General features: G+C 40.5%; 1 protein-coding gene across 35 annotated transcripts in view; it reads left to right on the top strand.

Annotated features, from left to right (window-relative positions):
• Positions 1-14,348, top strand: part of Plekha5 (pleckstrin homology domain containing A5) — a 165,763-nt gene that overhangs the window by 70,214 nt on the left and 81,201 nt on the right. The window contains exon 4 of one of the 35 annotated variants that reach the window (XR_013112710.1): positions 12,509-12,609. The exons of 33 other annotated variants lie outside the window; for them this stretch is intronic. The gene's annotated coding sequence lies outside the window, so the exon portion shown is untranslated. Of the gene's footprint in view, positions 1-12,508; positions 12,610-14,348 lie in introns of those variants that run through there. One more of the 35 variants, XM_076940741.1, reaches the window with a different exon arrangement.

The raw sequence follows: 14,348 nt of genomic DNA on the forward strand, positions 1-14,348 counted from the left end.
AAAAAAAAATCTAAAAACCAGCAGTTGGTCTTTCTATGACCTGGCATGTGAGCAGAGAGGGACAGGGTTTGGGTTGGTAGTTCTGTGCTACAGCAGACACTGTGCCCCACAGAAAGTGACAGGCTGCCAGTAGGTGTTGCTTGAAATGCATATTTCAGTGTCACATGATCAAACCAAATTATGTTCACCTAAACCCCAGCTCTTACAACCTGTGCGATTCAAAAAGTACGAGGTACCAGTAGTTTTTGTTTAATATCTGTTTTTCTTATTTTTACTTATGTTTGTGGCTATCTTTGTAAATAATGCTACATGTGTGGGGGCCAGAGGAGCGTGTGGGATCCTTTGGCACTGGAGGTCCAGGCAGTTGAGAGCACCGTGGTGTAGGTGAAAGGAGCTAAACTCAGGTTTTCCAGAACAGCAAGTACCTGTAGCCACTGATTCATCCTTTTATCCACAGCCCGGAGTGGTAAGAGCAGTAATGGGGAGTGCTGAGCACCCACAGACACGTGTCGTACTCTCATTAGGAAGTGATCTTTGCTTCGCTCAGACCCAGGGGGAGCAATAAATGACGTATTCTTCACTACTTAAAAGTTCATATTCTCAGCAATCATATCCAAAAGTGTTCCACAGTAGAAACAGCTCCATGAAGTGTACTATTTTTATTTTCTCTGGAAATGTGCTTACAGATTGTCTGGTAGATTTTGCCCTGGTCAGAAGGAGGGAATTTCAATAACTTGTCTACTATCCCTAAGCAGACTGAACCCAATACTTTTGCATGCTAAGCAAGTGCTCTATCTCTGAGTTAGCTCCCCAGATCTCAGTACTTTATATATAGGAAGCACCAGTGCTACATATACAATTAAGTAAAGTGCCCTGGAGAGCCCGCAAGTTACCCAGTCATGTATGTCAGTTCCATTTGCTTGCTTTTGTGGATCAGTAAGTCGTCTTGAACAACGGAATCAAATGACTGCTCTATTCTCTTTTGCTCTACATGTCTAATATTTTTTTAAGTCACCACTAAATATTATTAAAAGAAACTATAGAAAGATATAAAATATTTAAAATATAATTATATTTCCAAAATTGATATTGAATTAAACATTCTTATAACAGATCTTAATTTTAGCCTGGGAAAGCAATATTTATTTTGGGCTTTCCTTGTATGGGAAAAATATGTTTTTAATTTTTTGAGATTTATTTTTATTTTAAATATATGGATGTTTTGCTTGCATGTATATCTATGCATGTGTACATGCATGCCCCATGGAGGTCAGAAGATGTCAGATACCCTGGAACTGAAATTACAGATGGTTGTTGCCACCATGTGGGTCCTGTGATTTAAACCTGGATCCTTTGGAGAAGCAGTCACTGCTCTGAACTGCTGAGCCATTTTTCCAGTTTCTGGTTTTGTTTTTGAGACAACAGTCTCCTGTATCCCAGGCTGCCTGCCCTTGAACTTGGCATATGGGATAATCTTGAAATCCTGATGCACGTGGTTCAGCCTTCCTGTATTACCACACCTCGTCCTATACCACACCTTGTGCTTAGGGCTAAACCCAAGGCTTCATGCTTAACTCTACTCACTAAGGTACATACCCAGCTCTCCGCTTTTTCTAGTTCTGACCTTGAACTAGCAATGACTTAAGTAGAGTTATTTTACTATGTGTTAAATACCTATAGATTACTTATTACTTAAAAGCAGTTTGAGAGCTGAAGAGATAAAGAGCTTGACACACAGCTTGAGGACCTGAGTTCAAATACCTAGAACCCATGTAGAAGCTGTATGATAGCACATACCTGTCAGCTGTCCTGAATGAAGCAGGAGGACTCCTGGACCGTCTGTGGCCAGTAAGCCTTGGATTCACATAGAAGACAAAAAAGAGACCTCTATCTCAAAAGAAGGTGGAAAGCATGGGCTGATACATTATAAGTCTACGTGTGCTCTCTCCCTCTCAACTTCTAAGATACAATGGGTTTACCTCTCTCTCCTGTTGTGTAAAGCACACTTACCCTGTAGAACTGTGGCTAATACTTTGCCAAAGATGCTTTTTAAAAAATTGCACAAAAAGAAATTTAAAATTTAATTGCCATGTTATTATATTCTTCATTAATGCATCTATCAATCACATTGGCTCTTTGAATGCAGTTGAGATTTCTAAGGAAAAAGGGAGACATTCGTCCCTTGAATGCTATGGCCACATGCCCAGGTGCTCTACCGCCCCTGAGGTGACTAATTCATAATCTGCACCATTGGCGTGGAGAGTGTTTGTAGGAAACTGGACCATTGTGGTGCCGCCTGCTGAGCTCCGCAGTGGCATGCTGTGTGCATCATCCTGGCCTCCCTTCTCCTCCGCTCTTCCTCTGTTTTCTTCTACTAGCTTATCTTTAATGACTATTCAATCTAATTCTTATATAAAGGTACATGTGGCCAGGATTTATAATTAACGTGTTAAAAAAAAATTCTTAACAGTTTCTGTGACAGCACCTTTTTTTTTTTTCAGAGCATTCCTTTGTAAGGAATTATATCCAACATTAACTCCATTTTTTTCTATTTTAAAAAGAATGAAGCTGGAGGACTGACTTAGTTTGTTATTAGAGAAAATGCTGACTTAAATTAATTCAATTGATTTATGATCTGTCTTTAGCAAATAAATTGCACTTCTAAACAGAGTGTAATTCCTTCATTGAAAAGTATCAGTATTCAGCAATGAGAGGACAAACAACCCAATTAAAATATATTAGCAAAGGATTTGGTGAGGTGATACACAGTGACATGCAAGCACATGAAAAATGTTCAACACTTGTCATTGGGATACTTGAATTATGCCGCACCAACGAGTCCTCCATAGTGTGCCTATTCTCGTGGCTCCCAACACTCTGGGCTGTGCTGAGGAGAGCTGCTCAACTCCAGGTGGCCAGGAAGCAGAAAAGGAGATGAGGGAAAGCAGGAAAGGATAGGTGAGTGACCTTGCAGAGATTTGTTTCCTTCCAGTAGACCCCAACTCCTAGTTTCCACTAACTTCCAATGATGCATCATGTGATGAGGCCTCCCGCCCTCCTGAACCTTCCAAGTGCATTGCCACAACCAGGTCTGGGGCAGGTTTGAACCTCTATATTTTTTTAAATTTTGACTTCTGGGTACCCACATGTGGGGGAGTGCGTGCGTGCGTGAGTGCATGCGTGATTTGAGAATTTTACACATGACTAATGTATTTGATTGCACCCATCCCTCAGACCTGCCCATCCAGCCCCTCCTGTCTCCTCTGTCTGCCACTTTTCCTTCTCAGCTTTCATATGTTCTTTTAAACTCACTGCATCCACTTAGTTCTGTGTGGCTTTTATCAGGAACCACATCCAGAGGAAGTGGACTTCTCATCCCACAGAAGCCACAGTTCCCACTGCAGGGCTGAGGTGGACTCCAGCAGCCACTTCCCATCCATACTCCATCTTGTGCACGTAGCCTTGCAGCTCAGTGTCTGTTCTTCGTACTCATCCTTAAAAAGTTCAAGATCAAAATGGATACTTAGATTTTAATTAAATAATTTATCCCACTTACTCATAGCCAATTTACCTGTCTTATTTCTTTTTTCTTTTTTAAATGTTCCCACATGTCCTAAAAACATGCTTCTTTTACAGAAAAAAAAAGGAAACCATTATCTTCTGTAAATATTAAACAAATGACAAATCTATTATTAGCCAAGGAAATTAAATCTCAACCTAGGCTACTCTGTTTGACTTTCTTAACTCTAGACAGCAAAATACGTGCAGCATTTCTAACAGAGACTTTTCTCCTGTCTTTAGTAAAGGAAATATCTTATTGGCTAAGTAATGTGTACAAGTAAGGAGGAGCATGAATAGATGAGTGTGTACACATGGGAAGTATGTGCAAATGAGTGTGAACAAGTGAAAAGGAGTGAACAGGTGAGAGTGCATACAGAAGAATGTGAGAAGATGAGGCGTTTGCACAAATGAGATGTGAAAAATAGCAGACAGTTTTCCTTCCGTTCCAGAAGTAAATAAGCTAAGGCAGAGAGTCCTTGTGTTCTAAGTAAGTAGGGAACAAAGACATGTACGGTTTCCTTCTTCTTAGTTTTAGAGGAAATGGGAGGCTGAAGAGATGACAATGCAGTTAAGACATGCGCTCCTCTTCCAGAGGACCCACGTTTGGTTTCCAGTACCCATGTGTAGCAGCTCATAATCCTGTATCTCCTGCTCCAGGACATCTAATGCCCTCTTGTGGTCTCTTTGGGCACTGTACGCATGTAGCATTGCACATACATGCATACACATAAATAAAAATAAATCTTAAAAAAAAAAACTTGATTTGAGCAGGCAGACTTGTTGTTTAGTCCTTTCATTGAGTCCGCAGTACAGCTACGAGTGGCTCTTCCATCCCAAGGCTGCATCTCCATAATGCATTCTGCCCTGTATATAGAGTTTTCATTCTACATTTTTCACATACAGCCATTGCAATTTTTCTAAATTTTTAACAGTGAAAATATGGTTAAAGAGTAACCACTCTACCTACTTTTTCCCTATTACATAAAATATAAGGGCTAATACAGACATATAAAATATAAGTATAAAATATAAGGGCTAATACAGACGTAACCACACATTTCTCCTCTAGCTCAGAAGTTGAGATGACTCCTGGCAGCACGGACTCAGGACACTGATGGTGACCAGTACATCTTTGCTGCCTTTTATTTGCTTTGAGACGGCATCTCAGTGTTCACTGTGCCTAGAACTCACTGTGCAGACCACACTGGCCTCCAGCTTGCCTCCAGAATGCAGGAATTAAAGGCGTGGCCACCAGGGCCAACTGTTTTGTTTTGGTTTGTTGCTGCCTGTAATGTCTTAGCTCATACTTTGATTTATATGTGATTGGGTAAATGAATTAGAATTCATCCATGAGTGTCCCTGAGTGCACACGTTCTTTTATTATGCAGAAAAGTTTATTCCACCCCATAGGTTGGGTGCTTTGAAATAGAAATCTGTAGTTACTCACACTGACTGATTATAACATGCAGTGCGACCTCAGCTAGCAGCTCGGCTGAAATCTCTCTGAGAAGATAGTATTTGAACATGACTTGAAAATTTTAAGTGGGTGAGGCACACAGCTTATAAACTAATTGAATTAGTTGTAAATTATCTCATGTAAATAGCAGAATTTAGAAAGGACTGGGAAAAGAAATAAGAGAATTTTTAAAGTCTTAAGTCAGAGTCTTACTGACTGACCTTAGAAAAAAGGTCAGCTTGCTCATTAATGACCTGAGAACTGGATATTCTCAAATTCAGAGCTTCTGAATTCTCCTAGTAAGCAAGTATGTTTAGTAGCTTCCACTCCCTACAGAGGAAGAGTCTAGTGGTATGAGGGCTTTCTCGTTATAATTGGTTTCCTCCTAAGCAGGTGTTTATGGACTAATTGGATTCTTAGATCATTCATCTCTTCCAGTTACTTATTCCAGACGTTTGCTGTTTTGTGAGATTTTTATCTCTAAAAGAACAGAAGCTTGAAATACAAAACGTCTTTGAGTATTTCCTGGATAGTCAATGGAAACTTCCCTACCCCCATTCTTGACTTTTTTTTTTTTTAAACACAGTTTCCACTTCCTGGGAGTTGAGCTCACAGGCATGGCCACAAGGTAAAGCACATTCTAGTACTTTGTCATCAGAAAGATTTGTATTAAATGCCCGAGGAGATGAAATCCTTAGCTAACCAGAGAGACACCTTAGCTTACTGTCTTACGTATTCTTATGTACTGGAAGGAAATACTAGAAGTTGTGCTTCTTTCCTGTTACAAGAGCCTCTGTTTTGAATATTAATTAGGAATAAATTGGCCTCAGATTATGGATGGAATTGGGTTTCAGATTGAGGTATTTGAAAATAAGTCTCTTTTGCAGAGTGAATGTTGAGGACCCAGATAGGTCAAGTAAGTCAAGGGCAGGGGGTGACATTTTCAAGATTACATGCCACTGAGAAGTGAAATAATAAATATGTAATAACTGAAAAATGACAATATGGCAGCCTTAGGGCGTCTCACGGACATGCCTTCGGTGTGTTGAGTAAAACGTGTGTGCTGGTATAAATTCTTATGAGAACCTCGCTGAACTCTGTTTTTTGGTTTTGTATTCTATCTATCTATCTATCTATCTATCTATCTATCTATCTATCTATCTATCTATCTATCTGATACATATTGTGTTTTGGCAGGATGTATGTATTATCCTTTTACAGTGTACCTTTTACAGTGTATGTGCCTGGTACCCACGGTGACCAGAAGCAGTTCAATCCTCTGGATCTGTGGTTACAGATGGCTATGCCATGTGGGTGGTGGGAATCAAATCCTGGTCCTTGCTAGGGCAGCATGTGATCTTAACCACTGAGCCAAGTCTAACCCTTCTTTTTGGTTTCTAGGAATGCTTTGTTTTTTATTTGTCTATGTATTCCCACTTTGGAAAGTTGGTTCTCTTCTTTTTCCATGGGCTTCAGGGATTATATTCATGTTGTGAGGCCAAAATGGCAATGACCTTTACCAACTGAGCCCTCACTGGCCTTCTCTTCTTTCTTAATGAGGCATGCCTCCTGGGGCAGGGAGACTTTAGAGCTGAGATGTAGATTCCCCACAGATTTGAAGTTTATTGGCTCCAGCAGTGTGGTGGGCTGTGTGTCTTGTCTCCACAGCTTTTCTTGACTTTCTTCTGACCATATGATTAGTGCTGGCATTGAGACCCGCTGGACAGAACTGTACAAGGTACATGAGAATTGCCTCATTGTTAGTCATAGTTTTCTGTACATAAATAATGGGTCTGCTGTTGGGAAGTGGGTGTGAGGTGTAGATTTTTCACTGACATGTGTGCTCTCAGCACAGCTACCCCTAATGGATTTCATCTTGAAATTGTCAGTCGGTCAGCCTTCACTTTAAGTAGTTCCCACATATCCCAGGCCATTAGCCGTTTTCTCCTCTGGGCTCTGGGCTCGCAAATCAGGTTATGTTTTAATGATTTGTTTACAGCCTGCTTTCTCCTGTTAAGCTGTCAGTTGGGCCTGTGATGACCTTCTGAGGAGGGACTTTATCTTACTCCCTGTATTCCCATGGCCCACCACACTGTAAACACTGAATAAGCTTGTGAAGGGCCCGAGAGAGACTTTACAAGCTCTGGTAACATCATAAACCAAATGCTTGGCTGACTTGTCACTTCTTAATATCTCTAGTAATTCACAGACTCTTTGAACAGATCTCTTTTGCTTCATTTTATTGTTTTCTTGGGGGAGTGCTATGTGGAGCCCCTGAACCACTATGTGATACTGCAAATACTATGCTAGGTATTTGTTTTATTTTAAAAGTCCTGCTTTAGTCACATGTAAACTAGATATGCTAGAATAATGGAAAAGTTGCTTTTTAGTACATTATTTTGTTCATCTGGGTGGTGGATGTTTTTGTTGTTGTTTGTTTCCAGGTTTATAGTTGTTTGATTGTTTCCTTAAAACAGGATAGGATGTCGTGGTTTTAATGTTCATATATTTGAGCCCAGGTCATTAAGTGTTGGCACTATTTTGGAAAGCCCTGGAAGCTTTAGAAGGTGGACCCTCAAAGGCTGTCCTTGGCCCCTGGTCCCTGTATGTGTGTGTGTGTTTTTTTTTTTCTCTGCTTCCTGGTCTGCTGTGGTGTGGTCTGCCTGTAACACAGTCCTCTCTGTGGTGTGGTCAGCCTCTAACACACAATTCCTTGAGGAAGTGAGCTGCTTGGGTTTGACATCCCTGACATGATGGAATGCAAATAACTGAAAATAAAAGCTTTCCTCCCTTAAGTTGCTCCTGTCAGATATTAGGCTTTAGCCATGCAAAAATAACTGATAGAAAAAATTGGTACCAGGGGAGTAAGCACTGTAACTAAACCTGGCAACATTATTATTAGGTTTTGAGAACTGGTGTATATGAGTATGAAAGAGTTTGAAGGCAAACTAGAGCACCTCTAGAACACGTTAAGCAGAGCTAAGTGGACCATTCTGGTAGGAGTTTGGAAAACTAGAACCTTATTGAGATGCACAGTAAAGACTGTTCTGTGAGGTTTAAGGGGAAACAATGACTATTAGAATTGGACTGGAAGCCATTCATGTTTCATTCTAGCAATGACTCTGTCTCTAGTTTGTGCATATCTGAAGCCTTGAGAGAGTATACTTGAAAAATGATGCAGTGTTCAGGCTATACCATGCTAGTGCTAGCTTCTTTTAACCAAGTTTGCAGTGAGAATTAGGAAGCTTTTAAAAAGCAGAGCAAATACATGGGGAAACATACAGTTTGGCCAGAAAAGTAGCTTCTTTAAAATTGCGGGCAAAGAAACCATTAAAGAGAAGCCAAACAATTTATACAAGGCTGTTTAAAGTTCAGGAATTGAGAAGTCCCTGTTCCTGATACCAAAATGTATATATTGTAGGTTTTCTAGAAGATCAGAACTAAAACAAAAAGTGTGTGTGTGGGGGGGGGGGGGGGGTGTGATATAAGGAGATGTATTAGCGTGGCTTACATAATAGAAGGCTGGGTAGCTGTGTGATGGCTACCTGCACACTGGAGAGTCAGTCCCTGGTGCTGAAACCATATTGAAAGGCTGGCACTGCTGGGACCTGATGTCCATAGATGATGGTAACAGTGACCTTGAGCTCAGAAAGAAGAGAGCTTGCACATGTACCCTGACTTCCTCTTCTTAATTATATACATAGAATTTCCATCTACATTCATGGTGAATCTGTCTCCCATCCCCCACAAGGTAACCACATGCCAGTTCTTCTTAGAAATGCCCTCCAAACATACTCAGGGTTGTGCTCCTCTGTTCCTAGACATCTCTTGGTGGTGGAGTCATTTTGCTATTTAAGTCCGGCACTCACAGGAGCCTCACTGTGTAGCTACAGCTAGCCTTTCCTCAGTCTCTGGTCTTGACGCCCCTAGATGTCGAAGCAGAAACATGCGGCATCCCATTCGTCTCAGTGAATTTTTAGGCTCTTTGTTACAAAGCTGTCCTGATGAGGAAATCTTCATTAGATAATAGGAAATCTAATTGCTTTGAGAGATGATAAGCCTAATAGCTAGGCAGCAGTGGTGAATGCCTTTAATCCCAACCCTCAGGAGGCTGAGGCAGTTGGATCTCTAGTTTGAGAACAGCCTGATCTACAGAGGGAAGACAGCATGGGCTACACAGAGAAACCATGTCTCAAAAACCAAAAACAAATTTTAAAAAAGCCTTCTATATTTTAGCAATCTCATTCTAAGTTAATATGACTTCTGGTATTTAAAAGGGATTCTCCTTTGCCTTTGGAATTGTGAGGGACGTTTTATTGATCTCTTTTTGGTGTTCTGGAGAGTGTGATTGTTTTCTTTATAGTGTAAAAAGTTTAAGTTGAATATAATTAAAATTAACAAAATCTTAACCTAAAAAAGGAAGGGAGGATTCTGAGCCATATGTACGACCTTCCGGTTTTAGCAACTGTTGGCCTGCTTTCTTATAGTTAAGACTTCATAATGAAGCAATTTTGTCCTCTGGTTTTCATTTTTGTTAAGACAGTTTCATAGAGAAGGAATGTTTTAGCACCCATTAGGTTGTGTGTTAGATTTGGTGTAAGACAGCTCCAATTAACATACTTGAAAAGTATTATACCATTAGCATTCTAACAAGTTATTTACAGCATGTTTGGTAAAGTGGTTTGCCCATTCTTGTATAAATTACTGTGAAAGAGGCATGAACTATAGAAGAAATAATCAGCCATCAAATGAGTCAACTTTTGATTACGTGGCTTTACGTGACTTTCGTGGTTCTCACAATAAGCCCATAGGATTATATTATTAGATTTGTTTTCCGTAAAAGAAGACTGAGGCGAGGTGACCTGTCTGTGGTCAGAGAGCTGTTGAGAAGGCACTGAACTTGAAAAATGCAGCATCCCACTCCAGGGCTGGTGTGCCATGACCACTGATTAAGCTGGACTCCCTCCTGCAGGCCTACACACTCACAAACAGGCAGTGTGGCAGCACAACACATCACCCTTGTTATGTTTGCAAGGAAGAAAAATGACTCGGTGTTCAGCCTAAGCCAGGATACAGGGAAAGAAGAAATGGGGTGAAGGACAATACACATCTAAGGCTCAGTCCTTCCCTCAACTCTTCAAGACTTCCCGAGCTCCATCCAGTGTTAGCTATGGATCACTGTATCTGTTTCAGTCAGCTGCTGGGTGGAGCCTCTCAGAGGAGAGCCGTGCTAGGCTCTTGTCTGCAAGCATAACAGTATTATTAATAGTGTCAAGGTTTGTTTCTTGCCCATGGGATGGGTCTTAAGTTTCGCCAGTCATTAGTTGGGCATTCCTTTAGTCTCTACTCCATCTTTGTTCCTGCACTTCTTGTAGGAAGGACACATTTGTTGAATGGGTTGGTGTCCTTATCTCTCCACTGGGAGTCCTGCCTGGCTGCAGGAGGTGGCTACTGCAGGCTCCATATTCTCCACTGCTAGGTGTCTCAGCTACAGTCATCCCTATAGACTTTCTGGAGCCTTCCCCATCCCAGGTCTTTGGCATGCCCTAGAGATACCCCACCCCCTGCCAATTCTATTCTCTCTCCTAGCCCTCCCTACACCTACCTGATTTCCCCTACCCCATTCTCCTTTCCCACCCAGTTCCCTCCCTCTATCTACCTCTGATGACAATTTTATTTCCCCTTCTGAGTGGTAGTCAAGCATCCTCCTCGGACCCTTGTTATTTAGCTTGTTGAGTATGTGAATTGTAGCGTGGGTCCTGTACTTTATGACTAATATCCACTTATAAGTGAGTACATACTATGCATGTTCTTTTTCAGTCTGGGTTACCTCACTCAGGTTGATATTATCTAGTTCCTGAGGAACCCAGAGGGGATAGGTACTCTACAAGAAGACCAACAAAGTCAACTAACCTAGACTGTTGGGGGCTCCCAGAGACTGAACCAACCGAAGAGCATACACACATGGGCTAGACTTAGTATCCCCCCTCTCCCACACATATATAGCAGATGTGCAGATTGGTCTTATGGTGGGTATCCCAACAACTAGAACTGCAGCTTAACCTAAATCTGCTACCTGCCTGTGGATCCTGTGCCCCTGACTAGCCTGGCTTCAGTGGGAGAGGATGTCCTTAGTCCTGCAGTGACTTGAGGTGCCAGGGTTGGGGGACCTCCCATTCTCAGAAGAAGAGAAGGGGAGGAGGGAGGGACTGTGTGAGGGGAATTGGGAGGAGAAGGGGAGTTGTGATCAGTATCAATGACAGACTCCAGGAGGAGGTGAGAAACACTGCAGCAAGCTCATCTGAATGCTACTGCAAACTCCTTTAATACCCTCCACCCATGACCCATTGATCCCAAGAAAGCATCACTTCTAAGCAGCAGTTCCCGATTGGCTAGCATTGTCTGTGCCAGCAATCCCTGGTCTCTCAGGCAGTCTTCAATTAGGTCCTCCTGCAGGATATACATGGCTGCACAGCCCCAGTGTTTGCATAGAGATGGCCTCACCGTTCCTGCTACAGATCAGGAAGTGAATAAATTAATTAATTACTGGGAAAAAAAGAATTTGGATAGCAAAAAAAAGAATAAAGAAGTTTATGGCTCCTTCATTTAAAAACAAAACTAACTACAGCTATACACACTCTTTGAGATTCATTCTGTATCTAGGTATTACCATATGTAGCTAAATACAGAAAAAAGCAATAAGACAGTCAATGCCATGGTTTGATTTGGTTTTGTTTGTTTGTTTGTTTGCTTGTTTGTAGTAAGAAATTGAAAAAAAAAAAGCATCTATTAAGGTCACCTAACTGATAGGATGTCATCAAAGAAAAAAAGAAAGTTAGGAGAGTTAGTCTCTGTGGTGGCCTCCTGTGAATTCCAAAGTACACAAACTTTGGCCAGGGTGTGTTTCTACAGAATGTCTTTTGATCATTAACATAACAATGCCGGGGCAGAGCTGCCTTCCAGGCTTGCTTTAGCAGCAGTCTAGGGAGATGCACCTTGGGGTCATAAGGTACTTGACACAGACATAGTCACTCAGAGCAACTACTATTGTTTCTGGGTGGTGAAAGTCCAGGAATTTGTTGAATTTTGAAACAATAAGTAGTGACTTTGGAAACAGCAGAGTGGGTGGGGACATTTCAAATGGAGTGTCTTTTTAGTTGGTATGCTTACAGAAACAGAAAATGCCCAATTATTTAGAGAACTTATTTTAAATTTCTCACTAAGCATTTTCTTCAAAGCTATCTATAATCATATACCTTGATATTTTACCCTGTGCCAACGTTAAGGGAATTAATGTCAGATTTTGTATTGGTTTTGTTTTATTTTGTTGGCTAGAAAGCAAGCTTAATCATAACACATTCTTCCTGGAGAAACTGCTTTAATTTGCGGCTGCAATGACAGGCTAGAGTGACGTCAGTGTAGTGTCAGACTTCAGAGTGGCAGGCCAGCCTGAAAGCCACAGTGCATTTCCTTAGTGTTTGGTCCTCACAGGACTTACCCGGAGCTGCCCAGAGACAAAGGAGTTGAGTCTTTCACCCCAGGTCCCCTGTGCCTGTAGCTGAGTCTTGAAGGATGTGCTTGTGACTGAGGAGGTGAGTGAGTCTCCTTCCTCCTGCCTTTGCTGCTGCCCTAGTGCCACGCAGAGTGCCTCGTGCAGACGCTTTGCATATTGTAAATAGTTCTAAACTATTATAGTCATGTAAATATGTTTGATTTTTGGATGACTTGAACATTTTAAGATATCAGTGTCAGAAATTTCTTCCTCTTAGCATGTCATTAACATCCAGCTATGTAAATACATTGTAGACATGAATTAATTTAAAGCCAAGAATTTTTATTTAAAAAAAAAAAACTCATTCTTATCTTAATTTTTTTTAACTTACTCAAGTGAAAAGTTGGGTAATCCCCACCTCAGAATTAGATGAATAATTCCTAGATGTTCTTATAGAAAATATAGGCAATATTATTGCATAATATCTTATTAAATTTTAATGTAGTGTAAGTTGATGAACAATTAGTTAAAATTGCCTCTGTTTTTCTGATCCAGGGGCTGTTTCTGTGGGGTGATTCAAAGCAGCAACCCTTACTAACTAACCCAAACTTTCTGAACAAAATACTAGCAGAAAATTTTATATTAGAGACAGTATTTTTCCCATTAAAAGAAATTTTAGAGACATGTAGCAATGCCAATTCATGTTTCTTTGAATTATAACGTAAATGGATTTAGTTTGAAAGCATTGGTAAAAGACAGTGTTGTGTTGTGTGAGCCTGCTTTTGTTTTTCCGGAGGCTCTTTATTTACAGGCTCTTGCCTGTCTCATAGATGCGTCCTGTTTATGTTGTCCATAGTGGCTCCAGCTCCTGAAGCCCGGCCTATTGACATGTATCACAACATGCTTTTCATGAAGGTTCAGAAGCAGTTTCGATTTCAACTTGTTAAGAATATATGTTTTATATGAGGAAGTGGCAATAATTCTTAACAAATAATGTCTTGCTTTAATTTTATATAGCATAAAAATGATTTACTATGTATTTTATATGAATAATGTATTGTATGTTATAAGATACCAAATTTAAGGTCTAGATTGCTGCTTTAGCAGTACAGTATATTTTACTACATATTTGGAAGCATAGAAGTAGGGTTTCAAGATCATTTTACTTAACTTGACTGCTTTAAGAGTCAGGTTTTGTTTGTTTGTTTGTTTGTTTGTTTTTTCTCTGAACTTACTGAATTTTTCAGCTTCCACCTAAGATTCTGCCCAAATCTAGAAAATTCAGGAAGTACTGTATAGGGAAATGTCATGAGTATTTCTATTTCCTTTAAAAATTTATCATGAATTCACTTACAATGCTTTAAGATGTTTTAAAAAGCCTGCATTTTAAACCTAAGCAGTGCATTGGTTACTGTGATCCGGTGCCTTGGAACAACAGATGAGGCACACAGCTAAGACAAAGATGTGTTTGAGGCATTATGACATCAGAGGTCATTGGCTGCTACTAAAGTTCAAAGGAGAGGAATCTGCTGTAACTTGTTTTTGAATGAACAGGCAGTTAACTCTGACAAAAAGATGGTAAGCATAGCTGTAGGCAGATGATGTAAAATGGACCTAAAAGTTTCTGTGACTCTAAAGTAGTAGAAGATGTATTTAGTGAGTTTAGTGTGGTAAACTCAGATGACTATTTCAGCCCTTTTCAGGCCCAAACTATATATTTTGTTCTCTTGTGATGAGCAAAACAAAACATTGGGCACATTAGCTGCTTAATAACATTGTCAGCATACATCACTAAAGTTACTAAGCAAGTTAAAAGAAGAGAAATGCCTCCCCCTTTGT

The sequence above is a fragment of the Arvicanthis niloticus genome, chromosome 9 (genome assembly GCF_011762505.2).
Source record: "Arvicanthis niloticus isolate mArvNil1 chromosome 9, mArvNil1.pat.X, whole genome shotgun sequence".
NCBI classification, from domain to species: Eukaryota; Metazoa; Chordata; class Mammalia; order Rodentia; family Muridae; genus Arvicanthis; species Arvicanthis niloticus.